The sequence below is a fragment of the Lepeophtheirus salmonis genome, chromosome 3 (genome assembly GCF_016086655.4).
Source record: "Lepeophtheirus salmonis chromosome 3, UVic_Lsal_1.4, whole genome shotgun sequence".
Classification (NCBI taxonomy): domain Eukaryota; kingdom Metazoa; phylum Arthropoda; class Copepoda; order Siphonostomatoida; family Caligidae; genus Lepeophtheirus; species Lepeophtheirus salmonis.
Window position 1 is genome coordinate 14945602 of NC_052133.2, and position 15911 is coordinate 14961512.

Here is a 15911-nt window from a genome sequence, read left to right on the forward strand (position 1 = left end):
AAAAATAAATAATTAACAACGGTGATACTGACATCCTATTGTATGTAGAACCTAACAGTTATAATACATATATAAACCAATTTCATATCTCATTGTATGATCAACAATATGAAGACTAGATAGAGCCATGATCGAGAGCTAATTGACTAGGATTATTATTGAGAGGGTAAAATGGGATCTTCATTGCATTTTGCAACCTCTCCTTTAAAACGGGCAATATACACATCATGGGTAATTGGGTAGTGTTGGATTAGGACTGATTTCCTAATCAAATCAGTATCCCCCCCCCCTCAGTCTTTTTTTATCCGTCCCATCTTTTTTACCAATCATCAGTCCTAAGGACCCATTAGTCAGTCCTTCCGTCCTATGGTCAAAGCCATCTTTTTATTTTATTCACTCCTAGCTAGCTAGGATTAAAGAATATATATATATATATTCAAGAAGAAAATAATGAATGATACCTGGAACGTATAATACTTGAGTATGCCCATACACCTGTGGAAGAATTGAGGTCAAAATTCATCAAACTGTATAAAAATTGTATTTGAAGAATCGATTTCGCACCCACATACATTTAAGAACTAAAATGTCTAATCAACCAACCTCGAATATTAGAAGTTGAAAAGATAGGAGGCATGTTTGTAAGATTGAAAAGTCATAAATACATACATTGAAATAAGTTTATTAAGATGTAAAGCTGATACGGAAAGCTTCGCTGAGACCTCTCGAACTCTCAATCGGGATTTTTATTTAATAGGTTCTTGACTTGGGTGATTTGGTTGAGTCTCCTTGTATCCCGGGGATGTCCCAATGAGACACCTTTCCTGAGATTAAAAGTTTCATCCCGGATATCATCAGCCCACAGGAAAGATGGTTGTACGACTAGGTCAGGCATCAGCGTGAACGATAGTGAGGTCGGTGTGGATCTCAGACACTGCCTAGTTTGTAGCGAAAAAAGTATGAGCGAAAATTGTGAGTCTTCATGTTCAGCGACGAATGGAGACACATGCGCAAATGTGGTATTTAAGCATTATCTATTTAGTCTATGAATAACTATGGAATATTTTTCTACCATAAAATTAATGAGAAAATCGAAGCTGGTGGAATTTTGTTGCTAACTCTTCTCCTTCCCCTTCAAACGAAACTGTCTCAATCATTTCGGAACAGTCTCATATTTATTAAGTCTGCCACCCCATTTGCTGAGCAAATAAATATGGATTGCTTTCTGAGTTTAATTTAAATTTTGAAGGATAGGGTTTTTCCAAATGCCAACTAAAAACTGCTTATAAAATTCCTTTACATAACATAACATGCCCATTCTACACTAGATTTTCATCGTTAGCAATAATTATTCATCCAATTTGGTTGGGCGGGCTGTTTATTATGAAATCACATGAAATCGCATGTATAAATAGTTACATAAATCTATTTTGTTCCTTTTTGGATATTTAAAAAAACAAACTCCATCCATTATTTCCTGCTTAAAAAATGAATTAAGAGATTTAATTTTAGATAATAATATATCATATATAGTATTTGGTGGACTCAAAACATAGAGGTGCAAGAACGACGTTTGACTTGTAGTGCTATACATAGATAGATTTGATTCAAACCGTGATGAATCATAAAATATTTACTGTAGTTGTTTTTGAATGTGTAATTTATTTCAAAGATATATGATTTGTGCTTCCTTAATGCCTTAGATTGACGACTAACAATCCTCAGGGCTCAATCTATCTTTACATTGATATAGTAAATATTATCCTCTCCTCACTAGATTATATGTATTTATCTATATCCTAAATTCAAAACAGTTAATCAGAGCTATAAATCTAAATGTACATGCCCTCTAGAGATAAGAAGGGTCTGTGACCAGGATCCAAAGTACCCGTGTACAGTATAAGTAAAATTGCATTATCTGAAAAGATCCTAGATCTGAGACCCAAATTGGCTTCGGGTAACTGAACTTTTACGGTTCATAAAAATAATACTTAATCCTAGTTATAAAAAAAAAAGATTTGAGGAACATACACTTAATTTATTTTGATTAGTGATTATTTTACATGATGTTGTCTTAAAAGTTAAAAATCAGTTGGTAGTTAGACAATTCTTTACAGTTTCAATAAAGCTAATTATAACTAAGCCAACCATCGTTCAGACCACTGATAGGAGAAAAGATGCAAAGAAACCAAGAACTGATAGCAAGATAAACTGTATATACTGTATTGTATTAGCGAGGTAATTTCCCTCCTAACAAACATAAAAATGAACATTATATTTGGCTCTCAGCTGTTAAAGTTTTTGTTTCTTTTCCTTTAAGTAGTATTCTTAACATTGATTGGTTGGATACAAACTACTTCTTATTAAGCTGTGAATAGTTATCAACCATTATTCAATAATATTTCAATAGGAGGAAGAATTGGCCAACTACCAACTGATTTTGGGCCTTTTTCTGTCACTTTTCAGAGGAATAAAGTGACGGGTTATTATAACAATAATTTTATTCACGACTAATAATTATGTTTTAACAGTAATAACATTGGGTTATTTATTGTTTCAGCATCAGTAGTAATCAGTCAAAATGTAACATTAATCCGGATCCTATTCTATTTAGATTTGAACTTCTGGTGAAATACTTAAAAAAATCGAGACAAGTATCCGTCTAATTTCGGTTTTGAATCTGGATCCGAAGGTTCGAATACCCATAATTTACCCAAGTAGTTAGGTATAAAGATCCGAACCGATCTATATCCTAGAAAATATGGAATCCTTCTTTTTCACTCAACCTACGGACTTTAATACAAAAATATTGCACATTGATTACACAATGTAGTACTAAGTATTTGGAAAATATACAAAAGGACATGAATGTATTAGAAATCTAATTGAACAAGGTTAAAGTTGGAGTATACTATTTTATAATGTTAGTGAAAGCATTTCAAGGCCTTAGAAGCTTGATTGTGAAACGAAGTACTCTTTTCATTCCATTTTTCAATCTAAATAAAGGTACATATAACCTGCCAAAAATAAAGGATGTCATGAAAACTGTATAACAATGTGGCGAAACAACTTGTTAGCTTGAGCAGATCCCTTGTATTAGTAACTTAAATCATTTTTCCTGCTGTCCAAGATGAAGTTGTCCACAGGATATCATGGGGGAGGACTTTTTTTTTTTTTTGAAAATAAATTCAAAAATTAAATTTTTTCGAAAAAGAATTAATTTTTACATGCAGAATTCACTCATTTTCTATTTTCTACATATAATTTCTTTCATTAACTGAATTTACCTTGTTAGTTTAGTTAAAAGGGTGGATTTATGCATGGTTAGTTATAGAGTAAGATTCGTGTATACTCGAATGTGGTCTTTGTTTTGCCGCTTGGTTTATAATGAGTTTTCACTGACGTCATAAATTACATCATAATTAAAGGAGACGCCATTTTGTTGATATTTTTGCTACATAAAATGGGCAAATTTCCAAGAAATCTTGATAAAACTCCATCAAATAGCTTAAAAAATAAATAAAAAAACTCAATACCTGTATTTAAACTACTTGAGGCCAATCATAAAACTGATATTTGAATTAAATCAAAGTATTATGTACTGAAAATCCCTAAAAAATGAATAGATTTGTACAATTTTTTTTTTTTTTTGATTGATTTGGGATAAGCAAAATAGATTAATTAGAATAAAAATATCTAATTCCTTCTATTGTAATAGTTTATTATTTTCTACTTTCTGCAAATAAGATTATATAACGATATAATAACATATTTTTAATACTTTTTATTGTCATATAAACAAAGACTGCCGTGGCATAAGACAGACCCTGGGGCGTGTGTATTTGGTTTTTTTTCGTGTGTCGATTTTTCTATTTCAGCTTTTCCTCTTATTTGTGCTCTGAACATTAATTAGTTGAACTCGATTCAAGGGCGTCCCCAAGGGGTGGACTGGAGGGGCTGTAGTTCCATCCAAATTAATGAATTTTTGCTTTTTACCAGATTTTTTTTTTTTTTTTTTTTTGAAAGATTAATAATTTTTACAAAAAAAAATTTTTTTTGAAAGATTTCTTTTTATAAAAAAAGGTCCTTCGGTCAAAGGATTTAACAAAAAAACAAACTTTGTTTTTTCAAAAAAATTAATTTTTAATAAATAGCTGTAGATTTTTGAAATTTTTTTCCAAAAAATTGAAATTTAATATATATATTTTTTGTCTTATCTGACGCATCTATAACCTGGGAACTCTACGTATTATTTATTCAATCAATTTATTATAAGGAGTGACATACAAATAAAACTACATCAGGGGCGTCCGCAGGTTTATATTTTGGGACAGGCTTTGTTTTTGGATTTTTTTTCAGAAAAAATCAAAAAACTAAAATTTTTTAAAACAAAATTCAAAAATTAAATTCTTTGAAGAAAATAATTGAAATATTAAATTTTTTGAAAAAAAATTTCAAAAATTGACTGCTATTTACAAAGAATAAAATTTTTTGGAAAAAAATTTCAAACATTAAATTTTTCATGGAAAAATTTCAAAAATTCATTGCTATTCACTAAACATTATATTTTTGGGAAAAATTTTAAAAATTACATTTTTTGGATTTTTTTTAAATAGCTTGAATTTTTAATTTTCTAGTAGAAGGCAAAAAATTCTTAATTTGGGTGAGGCTTATAGCTATAAATGCACATGAATTATGATATATATAAGAGACCACTAAAGTGTTTCTCATTTTTCATTTTGTTGAAATCTCCGGGTTGCCGGGTCAAAATCGGTTTTTATGGATAAAAAAATACAATTGGAAAAGGTTCAGCGAAATTGAAAAATGTTTAGAGGTAGCTCAACGGCCTCAAAATTTTGAAAATTGTCAATTTTTTCAAAAAAAGTTACTTCCTCTTCAATTATCATGAAAACGGTTTAAGATACATTTTTTTATATTCTATAATTTTTTTTAAATGACTAAATTTATTATAAAATTTATTAATATTTTATATGGGTAAAAATATTTTTAACTTGAATTATAATGAAGAATAGTTGAAGAGGTAAATGATGCATACACAATAATGTATTACGCCCCATTTTTTATCTTTTTTTATCCTACAAAATATTTCAATTTCATGACGTATTTTCATTTGGTTGAATTGTTAGATTTTTAGAGTGACAATTAGTTTTTTTTTATTAAAAATAATACCACTGGTAAAGTATATATTTAGACAATTATCCTTAATAATTATTTATTTTGCTTGATGTGATATATATCTTATTAGTTTATAACTTTATTAACCTAAAATAATTTACATCATAAAACTAATAGTTTCTACTCTATCAAGCATTATTGTACAATTTGCACATTAATAAATGGTTATCTTTTTTTTTTTTTTTTTTTTTTTGAGTAATATGTCAAATATATTAAGTTATCCTAGATACATATTTTTTTTTTCGAATCCGGATACATCTTTCGAATTGATGCTGTGATTCTTTAGTTGTAAACGAAACACTATATTATTTAATAAATACCACTCCGCGTTCTGCTTTGAAATAGACTAGTTGAAGAGCATCAATTATTTCAAGGGATTTCTTATAATCCTCGTTACTGGGCCACAATTTTGGATCAACATTTAAAAACTCTTCTGAGAGTTTCAGCATCTCAATGATTTTTTTAGTCTTTTTTGTAACAAAGGCTTCTAAATTTTATGGATAATTTTTTTCGTTGAATTTTGGTCTTGTTTTAATTCAAAATAATATATCTTTTTTCGTTGCCAAACTAGGTCTACGATCAAATAGACCCACATCAGCAAGCTCTTCATATAAATACCATAAATGGGTTGAAAAATTTTGAAAGGCCGTTTTTGAAATTAGAATATTGATTCTGGAATAATTATTTAGTGATTTCATCAATTTCAAATATTTAAATGAAACATCTGAGGCTGTAGGATCAGAGATCCATGCTTTAAAATATATCCATACAATAAAGATATAAATATCCCGGAATCTTTGTTCCTCTTTCGAAGTTAATTTAAATAACAAAATTTTTAAACAATACAATACTTTAGACAACCTACGAGCGTTTTGTATTGGACCGGTAGACATAAATACTTTTCCACGTTTTGGAGTCCCACCAAGAAATATAATTGCAAGTTCCAAAAATTGTGTATAATCATCTCTTGGAAGACTCTGTTGAAGATGATTGTTGGCAAAATTGATAATTTATTCTCGTATATCTTCAGTGTAACATGCCATTTCACTATTTACACTTTCAGACTCGTAATTAGTTTTGTCTAACATTTGCCTAATTTTTTGAAATCTTTTTGAGGAGTAGAACATTGGTAGACGTGGATTCTCATGTGTATGCATTAAAAACTGAGCGAATTCTATAATGTTGTGTCTACATGCAAATGTTAATAAGTTTTTATCAAGGATTTTCTCTAATAAAACTCAAGTTCCAGCTTGTCTACCTCTGTTTGAGCTGGTTGTATCAAAACACATAACTTTGATATTGTTTGCTTCTTCCCATCTTAAACGGCTTCAAAAATTGCAGTAGCTTGCGCTTTATCTGTACCAGAGGGAAGCTTGGGAACACGAAGTAATTTGGAAATTCCTCTTCCAGAAATTATTATTGGGATCATTCATATATTTTCCAATTAGATTAGACGTCATTTTACCATCCCAATGGATTACCAGAGGAATGTTACATTGGAAATTTCTCTTAATATTTTTGATTAGTTTGATCTATATTCCAATCTCTTACTACGAATAGTACTTTGGTCAAGAGTAAACTCATTCATGTTTTCGCCCATACTCTTGACTGATTCTGCTAATATAAAAACAGCTTTTCGATTTGACACCTTTGTGCGATCAAGAGCTGATGCATCTTCTGGAGTAATTAAAGCTTTTCTTTTTTTTTTGAAAATTTGATTGAGTAGACTCTTGTTTGTCTCCCTCTCCAATATTTTCCTCGTGTAAATTAGTGATTGGACGATTCCAAAAAAATCCCGATGTCGATTCCAATACGACTCTAGTAAAAAATCCAGATCCCAATTTCGATTCTTTAATATTTTAAATAATAGTTAAAAAATACCCTTTTGCTATAAACTTCTAAGAATTACAATTGATAAAATAAGCCGACTTCCTTTATTTAATGTAAACAATAATTAAAGTGATGTGCCGAGACTTGAACTTAGCTACATGTATATTTTTGAGTTTCTTAAAATAAAAAAAAAACACTCGAGCTTTACTCGTTACTCGCTTGAATACTCGTTAATTGCCTGAATACTCGTTACCCCCTTGAATACTTGCTACTCACCCTAATACTTTTGTTCGCTAAAAACTCGTCAGGCAAAAAAAAAAAATCATATTTTTTAAAGAATTATTAAAACTTGTAATTGAAAAATTGTTTTGTAATTTATATTCCAAAATTAATTTAAGTTATTTGAGTCATTGTCATGGCGTAATTCAACAGTTTATATAGTCTAAACATCAATATTTTACTAATGTCTGGATATAACTTATAATCAATATGTTTTTAGTGGTGCTGATGCTTAATAGTATGAATACATATGATAATATTATAAATATAAGAGTTTTTAGACGGCTAACACTTTTTTTTACATATTCATCCTTAAAGAGGGAAAATTAATTTGAAAAAAAAAAAATTTATCGAATACGAATATATATAAAATTTTAACCATTAAATTCACTTCAAGTTGTAACTACTATTTAAACAAGGAAGAGAACGATAGTTACTAAGATAATACTATTGTACTAAAATGCTGCAATTGCTAAAGGAAGAGAGATTATGTTCATTGTTAAATCTCAAAGGATATGTCAAATGAATAAAGATGGGATGTTTGGTCAAATAAATTACTGTTTTGAGATTAGAAAAGGAAAACAGTTGGTAGATTGTCCTTTTTTATTTATTTTTTTATTAATATTTCTTGTAGAGTATCTACCTTAAATAAAAACTTTAGTTTGCCACTTACCTTAGTAATATTGAATATAGTTAATTTTATTAGTCAAATGCCTTAAAAAAGGTCCCCCTCCACCTCTCATCTTCTTTAATGGAAGGATCGTTCATTGTTCAGAGACCCCCTTCCCTTTCAAGGTCTTTGATGGTGACTTCTGACCTCGTGAATCATTGCCTCTATGTTTAAAATACATAAATCCCTCCAAATCTTCTACGGAATAATCGTATACAACTATAAGAACCAGTGAGTTCCATAAAAAGACAGAATACTCCACTTAAAGCCCAAGTGAGGAACAGAAAGAGTTCTCATCCTCCATCCACTGCTCCTTCATTGAAATTCTGAAGTTCTGAAGTCAACTCTGCTTCGTCTCTTACTCTAGGATAGATATTTTATTTATAAGAGTCCTTCAGTTTCCTTGATGTATATAACGCAGAAATAACTTATCTCAATCACGATTCCATTTACAAGATGGAGTTTGTGATGTATAATCTATATGGATAATTACCTATTTAACCTGAACCCTTGATTTCTTCATTACATTACATTACTTTTGCCATTGGAAAACGAGTAAAAGATCATTCTAAACTCCTAAAAATAATGTGCCTCTCTTTTCTCGATAGTTTTGTCTGTATTGCCAATGCATATTCTCTTCTGCTAATAAATATATATTTATTTCTGTATAAAAATGTCTCATTTCATTTTGTATATGTATAATGTCATTAATAATTTGTTGAATCTAATTGTTTTATTTTATATTAATAACTTCCATATTGTATCATTTATCCTTTTAAATTTGTCTGATTCTCTGCTTATTACTTATAGTTATAATTAATATAACTGTTTTTTTAGTTGTATTTTTTTAAATAAATTTAAACATACTTATTTAACTTACTATTATAAGGAAAATTTTTCCTCGGAATAACATAAATATATCTTAGAGTAAATTGCGTCATCTTTAAAAATTTATCAAACATAAAAAGCTTTATTGTGAACTTTTTTCACGAAAGTCGAGAAAGAAGTAAAATTTTAGAAAAAATCGGCTATTTTCAACGACCTCAGAGGCCGTTGAACTACCTTTAAACATTTTTCAATTCTGCTGAAACTTTGCCGATTATATTTTTTTATCAATTGGAACGGATTTCGACCCGATGACTCGGATATTTTAACAAAAGCAAAAACAAAAGCCCATCTTCGCTATATTAACATTGATAATTCTATAGTTTTTGAAAAAATGGCTAGCTACCAACTGATTTTTGGCCTTTTTTCTGTTCCTTTTCGAAGGTTTTTATTTCCTATGATTCAATTAACTTTATGTAGGGAGCACTATAGAGTTTTTTGTTTACTACTTTAGTAGTTCCACGTTGTTTTTGCCTTTTTATTCAGTTATTAGAAGTATCCTGAGGTCTTTACTTGAGGTATTTCGATTGTAATTGAAGGAGAGGGCTAAGATTTGTATTATTATGTGAAGTTCTTTCTGCATCAGTCAGTTGGTGAACTCTAATCTACAGGGCCGGATTCGGCGTACGGAGTCTCCAAGTAGTGTACAGGAGAGAAGGATGCTGGATATTTTGAGCAATTCCTCTATGAAGGTTGGGGGGAGGCATGACCTATTAAACACTTTTTATAGTAAGTGAAGCGAGGGACTCTAGGGATTCAGCCCTTCAGTCATAATGATACATCCAGGACTGTCATGCTCTCTAATCATTTACACCTACACTTACGAAGTATCATGAAATGTTTGAAATTGCACCTATTTTGGATGATTGAATCGCACCTTCACTATTTATTACATGGATGTGGAGTTTTATGATGTTTTGTAACACGGACTCCACAAGCCTAAATGTGTTATTCAATATATATATATATATTCTATCAATTTTTATTTTTTAGCTCTTGCAAAATGTAATGATGTTTTCCTGGCTGCAAGTAAAGCACCAAAGTCAAGCAAGGATCTTGTGCTCAGGAACTTTATCCTGTGAATCAAAATGTGTCCTTTCAATCTTTTCCAAGAGATATTAACCTTGAAACTAAATGGTTGAGCCTTATTCTAAGAAAAGACTAGAAACCCAGCCAATATTCAAAAATATGGAGCAAATATTTTGCCGATTCATATTTCAAGGAAGAAAAATATGCCACAAATATATGTATTCAAGCAAGACAAATTCATAAGTGGTGAGGAAAACATTAAAAAACGGTGTTGTAACAACTTTGTATCCGGGTCTTCCTTTCTATTATTCGAAAGTGTCATCTAATCCAAGACTTATAGTCAGTTCATCTTCTGACCAAAGGTAAGATATTTTGTTCTTTTGCTTGAAAATTAAATATAAACAAATTTTAATTTTTAGATTAACAAACGAACAAATCAAACTTGATGATCTAATAGAACGGTCCGTTGAGAGAGATAAAGTTGAAAATATCAAGGATTTGAATAAAAAATATGACTGGAAATGTGGAAATATATTGTGGCCCTCTTTTATAAAATTTTGATTATTGATAACCATCCCAGAATTTCATTTGGTTTGACGATCAATGAAGATATGTATTTTTTCTTAAAAATCGGGAAACCGTCTATATCGCCCAAAAATTTATTAATATTTGTCATGAAGAAAAAATCACTCTGATTTCAAATGTGAGCAATATTTTATCATAATTTGAGTAGTTATAAGGAAGAAAAGGAACAATCTTTTATTTTAGAGGATATCATAGATGTCCTCGATAACTTCAAGGAAAAAAGTAATCATTTTGAATTTATAGAAGAGCATCTATTCCTTCATTCAATTCAAGGAATGTCCCCTTTATGTCAAACAACAAGGCCGACTTTATATCGACATATAATTTTGTCCGGATTAATTGTTTGCCTTCAGAATAACACATTAAAAGACTCACCAGCATTTTATCAATGGAAGCAGGAACATATAGCTCAACATATGATTATTTGAGTTGTAAAATAGCCTAGCTGATGTTAAGGACAGAAATATCTAAATCACCATAGACAAGGTGTACTCTACTCAAAGAGTTGAATTCTTGGGCGGAAAGCTCTGCGGATACGAGGATGGTAAGTTGACCAAAACAATGTATTATGGTTACAAGTATAACGCCGTAGTTGCAATGGTACCTTCATCGAAAACTGATTCAAAATTAATTAAATAATGGTTTTTCAAAGTTCTCAAACTTGTTGTTGACGTCAAATATAGACAAGTCGCCTTCCTCACTGTGTGGACATTCGGTTAACCATAAATTTTTTTAAGAACGAATTGAAATGGTTTAACCTCACTGCATATTGAAAATTCGTTCTACATCTCAAAAGAAAAGATATTTCTAATATTTGATTTCGTCCAAACTTTCAAAAATTTATACAATAACCTTATAAATTGGAAAAATTTAGTTTTCAATCTTTTGAAATAAATATACACATCAACTCTCTCACGAAGTTTTATTTCCTTTACCTATCGAAAAAACCAAAGTAAGTTTATCTTTGAATTTCTGTCAGGATTCTACTATATAAGCAAGCCTTGAAACAATTTTGGAAAGAGTAATAATGAGTAATGAGCTACGGAAAATTGCAATGCTCTTTAAAATATTCCTCAAATTATGAAATTGTGTCAATGTTAATTCTTTTATTTCTGGCATAAAGTTGAGAGATGAAAGAATTGCCCCAATCACACATGAGAATCGGATACAAATTGATTTTGAATTATCTTTCTAAACTTGGTTCTAATCATCATCTCTTCAACCTAAGGACTGTCTTGTGAAACATTTTTGGATGCCTAACAAACATCAAGGAGACTGGCTGAACTATCCAATTATCTTTTAAATAATGGAATAATTGCCAAATTTCTTTTATGACGGAGGATCAAGTCTTCAGATATTATAAACAGCTTAAAGGGGGGACATTATTTTTTACGATGTCGTCAGTTTTTTGAAAGTGAAAAAAAAATCAACTCGTTATTAGTGACTAGCATCCAGTAATTCTCTTTAAATTTTAAAATGTCAAATTGTAGTCAAGTTGAAGGGGTGGAAAATATACTCCACTATATTGTTGGATATATATTGCTAATGTGATATATCAAAAAGGGGTAAATGAATGTTGTAGGGATATGCGTAGCTCTTCATATTTATAATTTACTAACGTTGATATTTGATTTGTCTTTTTTCTTATAAAGATCCTAGAAATGTGTTCATATATCTTGTCAAAAATAAATACTAATAAGTCGAGAACATGTGGCATGGATTGTCCACAACAAGTGTGCCGATGCCCATGAATTTGTAACTTATTTGAAATTTGCTGCTTCTAAATTGTGTGATTTATTTTCCAAAAAATATATTAAAGATCAGGTTGATAAAAAAACGAAGACATGACAGTTAATCTGCTCTCCTCTAAACCATTCTTCCAATGGAGCATTGTTTTGTAGACAGAGAGAGAAGCGCCATCTTCTGACAGAATAATATAATTCCTTCGATGATAATATCATTTAATACAAAATGTACTCAAAAGAGGTAAAATACATAGAATGATGATTCTGAGCATTAGGAAGGGAAATTCTTTGACGTTGCGACAGCATACAAAAGGAAATGGATAGTTGACCAAAACACTCGAAATTATAGTATTTTCCGCTATAAGATCCAAGGTTTTTTTTTCAAATTAAGGGCATAATTTGAATCTCATTAGTCATTACATCACATCATCCCCCACATCGTTACTACACTCATATGTTATTTAAATAAGATGTACATATGTAGTCCCAGGCTGAGCATGCCGACTTGTGTAGTCTATAATTCTACCTCCAGAGTGGCATTTTTTGCAAAATCCTCTAACTATGTGAATAATTCTCAGATCAATCACGACGATTGTGTCTCTGAGCAAGAAACGATTAAAGAAGCTGGGAATGAAATTTAGACGGAAAGTGAGGAATGTCCCAACAAGGAAAGTAAATGCTTTTTATCGGCGATAGTATTTTAATATTAGGACTAATTCATTATTTTGGTCTATGATGAATCTGAATATTTGTATCAACGATGAAGAGGATCCTCAATACCTTTTGAATTATCCTTATTAAGGATAATTAATTTGGGGTATAGTCTGATATAAATAGTTAAATAAGTATGGGATTAATCTCATAGGTATTTGATTAAGAGCGTAAGAGGATTCAAGGGACCAAAGTTTGGAGAATACTCATGTATCTTATTCAATTTAAGAATCTATAATTATTATTACTTGATTAAATTATAGTCAAAATAAAAATCTCCCAAATCCATCTTTAATATCTTGAAAATGTAAGTCCCTGTTGGACTCAGAATAGAATTGCAGATTGAGAGCGGAGTAATTTCAGCATCTATGGTTCTTGCTATATAAGGAGTGAGATTCGTTATTATTTTCTTCCTCTCACGACTGCTTCCGGCTAATACAATGAAAAACCACCATAGTTAAGCAAAGGAGCAGATTGTGGCACCATCTTGTGGTAAAATAACACAACTCCTTAAATAATAATATTATTCTCATCCAAAATATAGGTATTTACACCCATAGACGGCGTTGTTAAAAATTATTTTACGACCCCGAGCTACAGACTATCACACCACCTTGCGGATAATATATACTTTTAGTTTGCTTTGTCAGGGGTACAAGGATAGTTTTCAGTTTCTTTTTTTTTTTTTTTTTAAATACAGAAAATGTTAAGAATTTAAAATCCTAAATGTACAAAGACATTATTAATTAACATTAACTAAAAATTTACCCCTAAAAGAGAAACAAAATATGTATCTTCCATGTTAATTCATGGAATAAAATATTTGCCATAAATTCCTTCCAAGGTAAACATCCAACTATAAGACTTTCACTGCAAAATATCCCGTACCATTACTTAACCTTTAATACAGATCCCTCAGCCCTCAAAGGTCTTACACTGAAGAATTTGAGGGAATATTATGCATGCAGGTATGTAAGTATATTGACTAAATGCATTCCATATTCCATCGTATTTTATGTATACTTTTTCTGTTTTTATAAAGAATCTCTCATTTAAAATCTACTATAAGTTGGAATAATATATTTATCATCATATTGATATGCAGTTTAAATTAGAAGAGTTGATGACATATAGTTGAAGTTGACACTATCGACGGACGGGGAGACATTATGTTCCCTCCGATTTTTTTGTAGCTCCGATTCTTCCGATTTTCTTAATTATTTATGAAACTAATTAGATATACATAGATACAAAGGTTTTGTCCAGTATAAAAAGTCAATTTACATCCCTAGAGTGATATCATAGTAGTGAAAAATATTTTGTGGATTTATGCAGGGAAGGTCGAGGGAAAACTGACGCATTACCGAAGTGGGCAAGGGAATAGTAAGTTTAACACTTTTACACCTACAAAAATAAACTAATATAAGGTTTTTTTCTTCTTCGCCGAATAACTAAATCCTAAGAGTTATTTGAGAATGGAAAAACAGAGAGTCAGGTTTATGTTTCCTTTAATCTGGACTAACCTCTCTTGAATCTCCTTCAAATGCTGCTGACTACATCAAAATAGTAGACTTCCAGCTTCTTAAGTGGTATATTTAATTGAAAAAATACATCATTAATCCACACACAAAGACCCATCTCAGCTGTTGTGCAGGATAATATGCAGCTGATTTTTGCAAAGTTTTTAATTTAGTAATACCATATGCCTCGCTCCCACCTTTTCTTTGTGCTCTTTAAAAAAAAAACACCTCCAGGTATACAGGGGTGACTATAAGTTTTAAACTTTTTTAAATTTTGTATATTGAGTGATAGATTGATCGTAGAGAAAAACACTAAATATGGAATAAAATTTATTAAATTTTAGTAAATATTTTACAAATTATTCAATACAACGGCCTCCTTTATCGACTATCTCCCTTAGATGTGATTGAAATGTTTCACATGCTGCACACACCATAGATTTGAGAAGTTTCACCCATTACATCTGAATTGAGGCACAGAGATCTTCCAATTTTAAATATTGAAGAGTTTTTACCTTCGACTCAAGATAACCCCACACAAAGTAGTCGAGGGGCCACCTAGAGTTGAAAAGTCACCTTAATCGTTTAGAATTAATTGGCTTTAAGCCACGGAAGGACCATTAAATGTAGTCACCCGTCTTCATACAGAGGCCTTCCAGAATAAAAACCAAAGGAAGCTTATCTCCTTTACTTGAAATCCCTTCCCAGACCAATAAGGATCGACTATTAAACCGTTTCGGAATTGTTCTTCAACACATAGGAGTTTTAAACATTGTTATAAGTTTTATTTAGGAGAGGGGTTCTCCCTTTAACGTGTCAGGGAATGTGGTAATTAATTACTTAGTATCACAATCCACTTCTTCCAATAGCACCCTTGCAACAACGAGAGCGGCTTTAGTAAAGAATCAATTAAGGTCGGAGGTGTTATCATCATATATGTTGTTGACCAGATTCTTGTAAAGTTCATTCAATTTAAATCCTCCGTCACTTAAATATCAAGATACGTGGAATGTTAAAATGATCCTTAATAAATATAAAAATTCAGGGTATCTAGATAGCTTTATCATATGAAATACTGGCAAAAAAGACCCTTACTTTAATAGTTTTGACAAGTATAGCTAGAACTAGTTCTTTAACTTTATTAAGTTTGAGCTATTGAATAAATAGCGACTTTCTATTGTTTACCCCTTTTTGGATCTAGAAAAATTCAATTTTAGTCCGTATTAGTAGTGGAATTAATTTAGCAAGTTCTTCTCAGACGAGAGACTGAATCTAGTAAGACACATAATTGAATATGTAAATAAGACTGGAATTAAAAGATAAATTGTTCGTGACTTTGAGGGAAATTGTCACCTCTTTGTAACTCAGACTGCTAATAAATGGTTAAGAGATCATGCAAATGACAGGTATTAATATTGAAGTTTTTAAAGCTAATAGCTTAAGAGGGGCTGTTGTAGCTTT